Source organism: Melanotaenia boesemani, chromosome 23 (genome assembly GCF_017639745.1).
Source record: "Melanotaenia boesemani isolate fMelBoe1 chromosome 23, fMelBoe1.pri, whole genome shotgun sequence".
Classification (NCBI taxonomy): domain Eukaryota; kingdom Metazoa; phylum Chordata; class Actinopteri; order Atheriniformes; family Melanotaeniidae; genus Melanotaenia; species Melanotaenia boesemani.
The window spans coordinates 13081436-13094595 of record NC_055704.1 but is presented as its reverse complement, the minus strand read 5'-3'; the positions used below and the strand labels follow the sequence as shown (position 1 = coordinate 13094595).

Below are 13160 nucleotides of genomic sequence, written 5' to 3'. Positions count from 1 at the left end.
CAGATGGCATATCATATGCTGTCAAACACTAAATAAAAAGAGAATATGTAAAAAGTTTAAAACATAGGTGAAGGTGAAAACATGTTTGTTATTCTAGTATAAACGTAATGAGATCTTAAAACTGAAAGAAAGGGATCTTAAAGAATTTCACAGGTCAGACGTATCAGATATTTCCATCCACTGCATGCCAAATCACTCAGCTCAGTGCACTTATGTACAAGGACACTGTAATTACGTAACATGCATCATGACACTTGTTCTATCTGGTCAAGAAAACCCAAATAAAAATTACAGAGAGTCCCAGAGTTTAAACATAAAATACAATCTATCCTACGCCTGTGTTTATACAGGTAAAAAAATAATAAAAAATGAATGGAAAACATCTTGCTTCACACTGACTCACTTACACAAATCAACTCATGTCATGGGAGCTGAAAATTGCAGCCTTAGTCCTGCACTAGGAGCCACAAACTTACTGTTATGAGCCAGTTTAGATGAATAACTGTAGCTGTCAGAAAGTAAAGTGCCTGTTGCAGAATAGATTTAAACTGCATTACCATCTAAAACGTGAGCATGAGGTTGCTACTTGCTTATTTAAATTTCATGTGAGGGATAATGTCTCCTTTGGACTGCTCCCATCAATGGAAACGTATTCTTTTGGGCCTCTTTCAGGTTGTTTTTGAGAGGAAAGGGTTTGGCAGGACTCAACACTTAGTGGTTGAACCCATAATGAGGACTAATTGTAAAAAACAACTACAAAACATGCCAAAAATAGCTAAAAATTAGGGATGCACAGATATATTACAGCACAATTAGCCAATGTAAACTGAAGGTAGGAGCAGATAGTTATCTGGTAGGTGCTGAAATCTGTTAAGTTGGTAACAGGTTTTTTTTTTTTTTTTGAACCAATAAAACGGTCTAAATTAAGAATCAATGCTTCCATCTCTGGAATAAGATATGGAGTTAATGCCTAAGGACTAAAAAAAGCTGATCATGATGATAGTTACACTCTGAAGCAAGTAGTTTGAAATGTAAAGTGACTTGAAAAGTTTACGAGTCTGACATGTTTTTCCAGATGATCTGCATTGTCTTGGGAGGAATTTCTCATGCATCACGTTGAGACAGCTCCCTTGTATACATTTTGCTCCACATACTGCAGCTCAACATTTTACATGAAACTCTCCACTAACATGTCATTTCAAGAAATCAGAAAAAAGTAAAAAGCTGAAAACATCCCAGCTGATTAATGTGAGTCAAACTCAAAATATTTGAAGTGATAATCTGCAGTACCAGTAAAAAGTTTGGACAGTGGTAAAAGGTTTATCTGGTATTCTATGTGAGAGGTGAAAGGAATCCAACTTGACTGATATATGACGCATTGGCACAAGAACTATTACGGTACTCCACAGAGAAGTTAAACCTCTTTGTTCTAGCTTTTCAGAGAAAGGCAGAATGAGGGCTTTTTCAGAAAAGGTGCAGCGGTTTATTTCTCTCCTTTATATAAAGGTACTTCTCTAACCTGAATACTTTAAACCAACTTCATACACTGTCAAATCATCAGACAGCTTCAGAATCTCCCTCCATACCTACCCAGCATCAGAATGCGGGTTTCTATGTCTAGATGTGTCCATAGTTTCACAAAAACAGCAGCAATCAACTGATCAGGGGTAGGAAAGTAGGCAGCCATTCTAGTTCCGACAACTTATGTCAACATCCATGTGCATGATGGTCAGCTTTTCTCCATGCCCTCCACTGTGGCCACTGACAACAAAATCAGGTGCTCTGACGCAGCTGAACAGCACATGTTATGTTTTCTTTAGGCTCTATGCATAACACATTGCTAATTTATTTGACCAATGAAGCAGCAGCAGCAAGCTGCAGGTTTCTAATGCGGTTACAGTTGAACATTTTTTTTACTTCGGATTTGTCACAGAAGAAGAAACAAATCCAACTTCAGTATTGTCATGTGACATTAAAGACTAGCTGGCCTTGAGTACTCGCCATACTGTTCCTTTTGAACAGAATCCTAACCTGCCATGAACCTTGCAGACCCTCTCTACCCATCTTATCAGTTAGTATTGATCTGTCCGTTCGTGTGTGCCAGCATGATGACAGCATCAGGTTTTTTAAACAATATGTAATACTTGTCCGGCTCAAGGTTTCAACCTTGACTCAAGGAACAAAAGTAATAAAACCATGAGCATTTTTTTTTCTCTAATTTTTATTGTGAATCCAGTTCCACTTTGACTAAAATGGCTCTAAAAGTTCATTTTGTGCAACTTCACACTTTCTTTTTAAAGTAATAACAGTTTGCATAGTGTTTTAAAGCTGAGCTGAAACTAGCCATATATTACAAAACACCATAATTTCATATTTTTCAGAGCTAACAGTAAGGTTCGAATACACAGGACACAGTATTAAATTAGCGGCAGCTTTAAGTTGCCCTTTCTGACATCATGTATGCTTGATTTCATGATTTTATTATAAAAATGGGTCAATGGGAAGCGAATTTAAATAGCAGAACAATAAAAAACTATTAAGATCTATTTTAGCTTAGCTTAGCACACAGATCATTAGTATGGTGAAAAAGCAAGCTTGATTCATACCAAAGCTTACTTATGGTAGCTGCACCAATGAAACTAACCCAGAAGCGCCCAGATGCTTGTTTGAATAAGCAAATTTAAAAAATCACAAACAGATTTTAATGAAATGGAGCTAGCTTTTAGCTCATGTCACGTCTTTTACCAAGCAAAAAGATACGAACCTAAGCTAAGCTAAAGCATTTCTGTTATATCTAAAGCTTCATATCTCTAACTTTTGCTTTATATCATGAACCAAAAAGTGCTTTGCAATGTTAATAACACTAAGAACAGTTTTTACTTTTCTTCCACTGCTCACAGTAAACAGTTTGACATTTTATGACTTTTACAGCAAAAACCCACCAGTTTGTTTTCTATCATACATCCTATTTAAACATCAATATAAATATTTTATGTTGAAGCAGTTTTACAGTCTGTTGTACACATGAATCACATCTTTTATACATGCATCTGCAACCCTCCCTTCATTAAGAAAGCTCAGCAAAAAAAATGAACCCCCACCTTGGTGACCCATGATCTCTGACCACCATGTCTGCTAAAGAACAGAAAAAGGAGTTTCCCCACAAGGGTCAAAAAAGTCTTGTAAGCAGACAAAGCTCAGAGCCAAATATATATCATATTCTTGAGGTTAATTCACTCTTCACTGCACAACCTAAGTTAATAAAGTGTGCAGTCTTGCAAGTAAATGTAAGTAGCTTCTTACACTACAGTTCATTGCTTTCTCAGGTTTCAAATGAATGTGTTGACAGCATTCTGGAAAACTGCCAAGTGCTTGTCCCCCTTTGTGCCAAAGCATGCCTGGCTATGTCTTTGTGTCAATAATATCCACCTCTCTGAAACTGACTCTACATCTGGCGTAAAAGTCATTTGCTCATTCACACTCCAAGTTACATCAGCCAGCACCAGCAACGCTTCAGCCCTCAAGCTGCACAGCAGGGTCTGACCTACATTTGTCATTCAGGACTCATAACAGCCAATGAGGAGCCAGGATATGAAGCCAGCCTCCCCCCAGATGACAGGTGTTCTGACCTGTGCTGGTATTCCTTCCTCACCTGTAACTTTAAAGTTACTGAGAGCCTTTGTGTGTGTTGCTAAATCAAGACTAGTCCAAACTAGCTCCTCTCAATCATGTATTGACCCAAAAGGGGTGTGTGGTGGTGTATTTCTATGCATATATACAGCCTACAGCTTGTACTCTCCAGAGTTTTAGGCTACAACCTGTTGTGATGTGACACATTTTATTTCTTTGTTATGCCGCTGGATACCCTCGTGTGCAGATTGCATATTGAAGGGAGACCGGTTGATGATTAGTTACAAGCAAACTTGCAACCACTCATATAAATGAAGCTTTAGTTATTACTATTGTCACAGTTAAAAAATGTCTCGAAGTTACCAGTACGGGATGCTGATTGGTTGGCTAAGAGACTGGCGAGATGGATTCTGTTGAGATTTTGATCTCACAAACAAACAAAGAAACAAAAAACTGTTTATAGCATTAGCCTTTAGCAAAACTACACAAATAAGAAACCAACAGAGAGCGGAGCACATGGTTTATTGTGCCTATATGTACTCCTCTACCAGCCGTTGGCAGGCTGTCATGTCTCTTCAATGCTCCTATCTTTGGTACGTACGCAACCAGAGAAAAAGTCTTTCAAGGTATGTAGTCCTCCTTCAGCGAGCTCTCCAGTTCCCATTTGCTTCATTGAGCCTCTAGAACAGTTTGTTCAAGGAGTTTTAACAAAATATTACAAAGTCTAAAGGTGGAGCAGTAAATGGTCGTTCCACTGATACTCAACATGGAGGTCAGTTAACTTGTTTCCAGTCTGTAAAGAACACCTGGATATGTTTAAAAGTGGACTTTATAGTTGCTGATGTTGCTTAGTGTGTATAAAACAGAGATAAAAGCTTAACTCACTGAGCTCTTCAAACCAATAAATAAATAAATCAAGTTTTCAGACTGCTGTTTAAACTTTACTCAACTGGGACACACCTTATTGATCTAGTTTATAATCCTTCTTAAAACAGAAGTTTGCCACAAAGTGATAGCCCTTCCTCGATTCCTGTTTGTGCTCAGCTTTTACTAAAGCATCATGCCTGCATCACTACAGTCACTATAAAACACACCCACTTGTGCATGATAAGAAATCCCAACTTGAACATGAATCTAGATGGGGCTTCATTTATGGAAGTGCTGGGCTATTATGTAATTACAAAACATAAAAAGGCAAACTGGGTTTGTGAATGTTTTGTCACTGTGTGGCAACCGGGTATTTTTAGCATGCAGAATGGCACCGACACATCCAAGTCACCACAAAAATACACTTGAGTCCAACCCGGCTTTGTTTCCACTCCTAACCCATCACTTTAACATGTGCTGTAAAGACAAGCTGCTCAGTGACAATCCCAATTACACTTTTTTTTCCTGGTTAAATAAAGATCACAAACAAATGGAGAAGAAATTAAAGAAGCCAAAACTGGTTCTGGAATGAAAGTGGGGAGAACGAGACAAGTAAGGGCACATATGAAATGCATTGAAACAAGTCTGTCTTATCTTATATTTGCAGAATCAAATAGAAAATCAAACTAAATGCACAACATAAGGAGGGAAAAACCTATTTTTTGGGAGGCTCAGGGAACTTTTCTGTTCTTGTAAATTAAATCAGAGGTGGATTTAACTCATAAATTGTATAACACTTTTCATCACAGCATGACAACAGTTGGAAACTGTGACTATAGTCATAACATATTTGTTAGCTCTGGGTTTTCTCTGCAGGCCATGCTCAGCCTGTTGTCTGCTGTTACATAAACCAGGATCCCCGTTTTCTTTCTTTCCTCCTAATCATGTTACACCTGCATTAATCTGTCCAGAGGAAACATGAATTTAATTTGAGCTGGACACTGATAATAATAGAAATTAAGGAATAAAGGGGAATTATCTCATATAGATAAAAACGAGTGTTTGGCGGCTACACCCAAAGGTACCCGCTCACAAAGCAGCAAAATGCAACTATATCCTATGTCTAATTTAGTTTAAATAAGAGGGTAAATAAAAGGAAACAAGCTTCCAAAATCGATTAAACCCACTCGACCATTAGTCCCTTTTTAGTTTCTCTCATTTTCTAATTACGGCAGCAACCTAAATGCCGCCTGCGAAATTAAAACGCCCGCTCCCACATCATCAAATATGGTGGTCGGAATTAACCAGATAATCACACGCAGGGTTGGCGGGAGAAAAACAAAAACGAAATGAGAAAAGTGAAGATTAAATGTAAATTTAAGGGTCTTACCTAATTTGTTAGAGTGGCGGATAACTGCTGCAGGCAGAGGAAGAGGCGGACAACTGAAAACAAGAGTTGAAGACCCTTCCCATTTAACAAGCAAGACTGAGTGGAAATTTCCATCTGCCATGTGATGGCAACTCAAAAGCATCGTGTTACAGGGGCGCGCGCTGCTGGGGGCTCAATATATTCTCCGTCACCCCCTTTTCTTCGTTGGTACTTTGCGAAAAGGATACATAAACAGCTAAAACTGTCAAACATCTTCTCGTTGGATTTATTTGGGGTGTGGATTCAGTAGATTTAAGTGGAACAGTTTTTTTTCCTCACAACGAAACCTCCCAAAATTAGCTATGTGTATATTTATTGTGGATAAAGAGGTTTGCTTCATGTAACAAAACAACAAAACAAATACTGATGGGGATCCTGTGTTTACATTCCGGGTGGCCACGTTGTTGGTTTGGAGGAGGAGGAGGGTGAATGAGACCTTCATTGTCCACTGTGTGTTTTTAAAGGGAAAGTAGAATCCAAATGAAGCATGGTGGTCAGGTTTTAAAAACATTTAGTTTTACAGATTTATTAGGATTTAAGCCAACAATATATATTTTTAGAAATATGTACAGCTTCTTATTCTATTAGATGATCTCCGTTTTAGAGGAGAGTTCATAAAAATACCCCAAACGATCAGCTTGATGAAATTAAATTATTCAGCATTAAATCATAAAATGATGCAAGTAATTCTATTTGTTTGTTCTGTATTTAACTGATTAAATCCAACTTATACTGGAAACCTGGGAGGAAAGCTGGTCCTTTAAAGGGAGCATTCTGAGTTTTGGATTATGACAATTAATTATAAATAAACCTTGCACAAAAGGTAAACAAATTTGTGTTTGATTATTTTGTTGAGCAGTTGGTACATTTCATTATAAGTGCAAATGCTTCTACATATCACAACAGATATTAAGTGTGTTTCTTTTTTATTGCTTTCTTTACACTTTGAGGTCATGTGTCATATGAAGAGTGTGGGTGGTTCTGATACTTTTAAATCTTGATTCTCTGTGTTTTCAGCCTTTATAAATCCCAGTTCTTCCATTTACTTGGTATTAGAGATGGGATTTATGGCTCTTTGAAGGGAGTCGGAACTTGAGGAGCTGTTCCTTTCAAAGAACCATTCAAAAGACTGGCTTGTTCTTACGATATCTTACAAAATTTAACAATATAAAAGAATGACAAACAATCAAAATATGTACCTCTATAAAATCTACTATACAAGATTGAAAAAAATATAGATACAAAAGGATAAACCTGAGCAGTCAGTGCCAAATCTAGTAAATGTTTTGGATAGAACTCGTATTTGTTTCCGAACAATATTCTCTGCCCTTAGATGCTTCACATGAATGGGGCGTGTTGGACATCAGACTTCTATGATGTCACAAATCTGATGAAGACAGTGTGGAAAATTTGTATATGAAAAGAATGGCTCACAAATGAACGGCTCACAGCTGTGACTCGGTTCCCATCGTTCATTTAAAAGAGCCGTTCAAAAGAATCGATTTGTTCATGAACGTCAAATCTCTCCTTTGTTTAAACCTGCAAAGTTGAACCTCTCTGTGCTAAAGAACTTGATCTCAAAATGAACTATTTGACTCTATTTGAAAATATGTTTAGACATTTTCAAACATTTATTCCCTCCTATATCAGATTGTAAAACACTGCTAGAGGGCTACATACATATTCTAGTAACATTCATAAAATAAACCAAAAGATTCAAATATGTCTCTTTTAGTAAACAGGCTAACTGTCCCACTTTAATGTTTCATATGTAAAGAATCAAGCAGATTTATTTGGTTGTTTTATTCCAGTCAAAACTAAAATCAGCTAAATTTCATTTGAATAAAATGCCAGACTGACCGCCACAAGTCCACCTATGACTTATGAAATGCTTACATATCGATAAGATCCGTTGTTCTCTGTCACTTCCCTTTCCTGTATTTACACAATAGAAGACGGAAGCTGACATTGGTCTGAAGATATCCTCCTCTAGCTTCTACCTTTCAGTGCCAGGCAGCAGCCACTTGGCTGTGACATTATTTTCTTCGGGATGTACAGTTAGATTACTGGCATCTCTCTTACACTTTCATGGTTAAAGAGTACAAAATTTTTGATTTTTTAGACGTTTTCTATATACATGATTGATTTGTTTTTCCTATTTAAACTTTTGCAACACATGTGGGTTGTGTCAGATCAGATCAGCTGGGATGAAGCTCTTTGGTTGTTTTGTTATAAGGCGTCCAATTTAAATTTTGTAGTTAGAAAATTCTGCAAACCTGCAAAACATTTAACCTTTTGTTTAACTTCTTTGCTGCAGAAAGGTAGAATATATATGTTTCAGAGAAATTTGAAGGAATAATTAATGTGGCTTTTTTTGCCCCCTGAATTTAAGAATGTGTGAAAATATTTCCTATAAACAAAAGTAAGAACATTTTTGTTTGGTTCTATTATTTCTCCTCTTTAATAGTATTAGGTAGGGTTGTATCATACATCGTAGGAAAGCCTCATTAGTCATCTTTACAGCTGTGCATTTTTGTAATGAAAACAGCTTAACAAGTGGGTAGTGCCACCCAGAAAATGTAAAAAATCCCCTGCAATATTCTCCTGTTGGTATTCACTCTTGTTCTAAGTTTCTTAGTGAAATGCCTTTTTTCAAAGTAATAAGAAAAAACAAGAAATTTTGGCCATTTTCCTCAGGAACCTCAGTAATCTGTGGAAGATCCACACACAACCACAACAGCCTGGCACCTCCTTGTCATGCTGATTATTTTGCTGTGGGATGTCATCCCAGTTCTCAACCAGGAGTTATTGAAGGTCAACCAGTGTGGTTGTGTTGGACACACTAGCGTATACAGCACCCCCACACTGATCCCTCAAGTGTTCGGTTGAGGTCTGGACTCTCAGTAGGCTTTTCCATCCCCTCACAAATTCTGGAGGTACTCGGTGATGATCCTGAAACTGTGGGTGGGAGTAGCTCCAGAATCTCATTCCGATATGTCAATAAATTAGTAGACTAACGGATGTTTCTGACTGACATATACGTGGCAAAAAACACATCTGGATGTTCCAGGCATGATGCCAAAACTAAACTGGTGAAAACTATGTTTTATTTATTGCATAACAAGAAACGAATGTGAAGCTCTCAGATGACTGTTTATGTGGAGGATGGAAGGAGTATTTGATAGTGTATTCCTACTAGCTAGCTATATGGCTAATGTTGAGTATGTTAACGTTCCTACATGAAACCTTTCAGGAACATGCCTGGAATCAGAGAAAATGCCAAAGGTTGACAGCTTGTATCTGAAACCATCCATGTGAGCGTTAGCCAATTTTGGCTAGCAACAACTCTCAAACTGATCCGGTTTAGCAGAACTTTCAAAGTCAGATTGTCGGGTTTGTGCATGCGCACGTGTATGTGCGTTCCTCAGGGCAGCCTGACACAGCATAACACGCTGCTCTTACCAGCGACAATGCTGTCATTCAGATGATTTTTCTGTTTTTCTATTTTATTTTATCTAATGTTTAACTAGCTATAATTTTTTTTTATTTATTTTTATTCTTTTTTTTCCACTTACTTACAGATTAACATTGATATTTTAGACTTCCAATGTTTTAGTTTTACATTGTTTTAGTTTTCCCAATGCAGTTGGTGAGGATTGAGACAAAACTTTTAAATAACATATTTTATGTACACGTGTGTGTGTGTGTGTGTTTATATGTGTGCATAGGTATATGTTGTGTGTGTTTATGAGTGACTTGGGGGTTTATGGTCTGGGGGATTTCATAGGTTAAGATGGTTTTTTGTTCACTATGTTTTTAAGGTAATGCACTTTGTGTTGCAATGTTTTGTATGGAAAAGTTATTCATAATTGATTGATTGATTGATATAGAAGCAGGGCCTAGACCACCACCTTTGGTTTAATGTGCTTTTGACAGTCTTTCAATCATGTCTGTTTTCATGTGGATCAGGTGACTGTGGAGGACATTGGACTACAGTGAACTTGTTGTCATGTTAAATCAAAAGCAGGTGGAGATGATTTGAGCCTTGTGACATGGTGCATTATGCTGCTAGAAGTAGCCATCAGAAGATGCTACACTGTGGTCATAAAGGGGTGGACATGGTTACCAACAATGCTCAGGAAGAGTTATTGTTGCCTTTCTATCATCTCCAAACAGTCTACCCATTCTCCTCTGACCATCAACAAGATATTCTCCTTCAGACAACTGATTCACTTCTTCTGTAAACCCCAGAGAAGGTTGTGTGTGAAAATTCCAGTAGATCAGCAGTTTTTGAAATACTCAAACCAACCAACAACAGTCCTAAGTTCAAAGTCACTTAAATCTCCTTCCTTGGACTTCAGCATGCAGAATTGCTGCCATGTGATTGGCTGATTAGCTATTTGTGTGAACGAGCAATTGAACAGGTGTACCTGACTGACCAGTGACTGCAGGTAGTGTAAGAGATGCTGTTTCCAGTTTTTGTTGAGCAACAATTCAATATTGTTGGTTGACATGTCAGAGAAGCTGTTATGATTTACAGGGTGTGATTCTATACTTCGTGTGCCAGCTGTACAGAAGTTGGCTTACAAAGCCCGGTGACCTACTTATCTGAAATAGAAATGCCCTTCATTTGTTGAGTTGGTAAGAGTCTTTGAGCTAGTAACATAGTGGCACCACATGTGAAAATTAGTGTTTTGTTTTTTTTAAACTTAGCATTGCTCATTTGGGCCAAAACGTTTTAGCTTATCTTTAACAGTCCACAGGAACTGTTTCCAAAATTCAACATATTTATTATAAACTTATGACACAGGTTTTCATTCTGAGGTTTTTTCTAAGACGGTCACATTTGTGCAGGTGGGGCTTCAAACAGGAACAAAGCATAACTTCAGAGGATGCTAAGTCTTGTCAATGTTAATGTTTTGCATTAACAAAAAATGCTGCATTCAAACAACATGCAAAGCAAAAAAAATGGTGATATAAGCCAATATCACTATAGTTAGAGGCATCAAGAGACCAAGGTGGTGCTACTACTGAGGAAGTTCACCTTCATACACATGAGGGCTTCTCAGGTCACTCCTTTCTCCCATCAGTGGCAGAAAAGTTAGTCTTTAATTTAATATCTTAAAAAACAAGGAAAAAATTCACATTTTTAACAAACATGTGAAGGTCTTTTCATCTTGAATTCAATTTGGAATCTCAAATTACATTAAAGTGATTACAAGTGAGCCACTGGCTTATTAAAAACACATTGTTGTGTTCAGATAAACAAGAAACAGGAGGTAATATTCTAAAGCACTTCCACTCTCTGCAGGTATATCCCATGAAAACTGCTCTCCGTGTTATAATGAGATATGAACAGGCAGCTTGGATCCTCAGTCTCTGTTCAAACACTGATGGACATGATAAATTGAACTTGGAACAAAACATCGACAAAACGTAGATAAACTTCAGACTGGAACATACCTGTTTGCTCCTATTGAGCAAACCAGTCAAACAAAAGCTGTTATGCAACAGGAGCATGAACGAGTCAAATGGACACAGCAGCTTTCTGCGCTGGGTGCTGATTGATCACGGAGACAGGGTTTTCTTCATCATAAGATGACAACAGTTATTCAGGTGAGGGTTTACACCCTTTGATTAAAAGTCAGATAAATGTACAGTACATTGTGTAATTGTCCTGTTTTCTGGGTAACATCTGTGTTTTGAAAAACATTGCAGGATAAACAGTTCTGTCCAAGTCTAAATGTTTTCATTAAATCCCACATCTGTCAGCCTGATTTAGCATAAAAGAAAGTTCTCATATGTCCAAGGGAGAGAACACAGACCCTGACAAAGACCCCTCACCTCCTTCAAATGGATGTTTATCCAGATGGATGTTGACCATGACAGCAAATACAGTCTAAGAATAGCCTTGTGTCTCTGCAAAACACACACACACACACACAAAAAACACACAAAAAACTAAAGGAATTATTTAATTGAAACAAAATTACAGTTAAATTAAAGACTTATTAAATGATGCGTGTATGTTTCAGATATGGGAGGAGCCAGATGTTCTTGCCAAATGTTCCCTGCATAATAACGGATATAAACTAAAGAAAAAGTAAAGAAGTTTGGTTGGTTATTTCTTTTTTTTAACAATGTTTCTTTATATAAAATCTCATCCCGTTGGGAAACCTGGTTATTTCCCTTTAAATGGAGTCTCATTTGAAAGGAAAATGTATTTGTAGGATGCGCAGCAGAGTTGAATGAATTTTATATAGTGCTTTTACACAAAGCACTTTACATCATACATCAAAATTACCCAATCACACACACTGATGGCAGAAGGTGCACACCACGACCCATCAGGAGCAATTTGGAGTTCGGTGTCTTGCTCAGGGACACCTCGACATGAGCTCAACGGGCCGAGGATCGAACCAGCAACCCTCAGGCTACAAGATCACCACTTTACCCACTGAGCCATGCCGTCCTAATATAAGCTACACTGTGGCATTTGTGGACATAGCTGTATCCATATGCATTATGATAATGATTTCCCATTTCCTGCTATTTATAAATGAGAGATGCTGGTGCATGGCTGTCTAAGAAAAGCGTCCAACTTTTGTTTAAATGGCAGTAATATACAAATCCCTTCCAATCCTTCTGGGAGGGGACATCATTTTAAACACCCCAAACTTGAGATCCCTTGCCCATCTTTGCTCCCTAGAGACTCAGCCTTTATGGATGTTGCCTTTGTACCAAATCATGACTACAGTCACCTGTTCATATTGTCTGTTTAAAATAATAGATTTCTTATCTATTTTTTTTTCTGGCACTATGTTGCCCACAAATGATTATTTTATTTTATTTTATTTTTTATTAAGTATAGCAGGCCTGGAATGTAAAAATAGATTTGCATGAACAAATTAAATTAAAATATTTGACACAGGAAATTTCTAGGGCTCAAAGAAATAAAGAACTTGGGGCTGAATATGGAAACTCATTGGGACTAAAAAGGACAAGAAAAAAGAGAAAGGGAAATGATTGTGGATTGTTTGCAAGCCCACATGTAAAATGATTAAATACCAGAAAATTTCATCCTTATATGCTTTGAAAACTTTACATGAAGCTGCCATTATCTTCTAGCATTTTCATATTTCAGTTGTATGTTTCAAATAGAATAGAAATAAAAAAAGTGAAATGACATCACACGCAAATAATTTACACATAAATCAATGTATATTAACTGTAT

The 13160-nt window shown here is 37.3% G+C and overlaps 1 protein-coding gene across 1 annotated transcript in view; it reads right to left on the bottom strand.

Annotated features, from left to right (window-relative positions):
- The window catches only part of slc38a4 (solute carrier family 38 member 4), a 29160-nt gene extending 23173 nt beyond the window's left edge, over positions 1–5987 (bottom strand). Inside the window, exon 1 of the mRNA XM_041977520.1 lies at positions 5888–5987. The gene's annotated coding sequence lies outside the window, so the exon portion shown is untranslated. The remainder of the gene's footprint in view (positions 1–5887) is intronic.
- Between the last annotated feature and the right edge of the window lie 7173 nt (positions 5988–13160).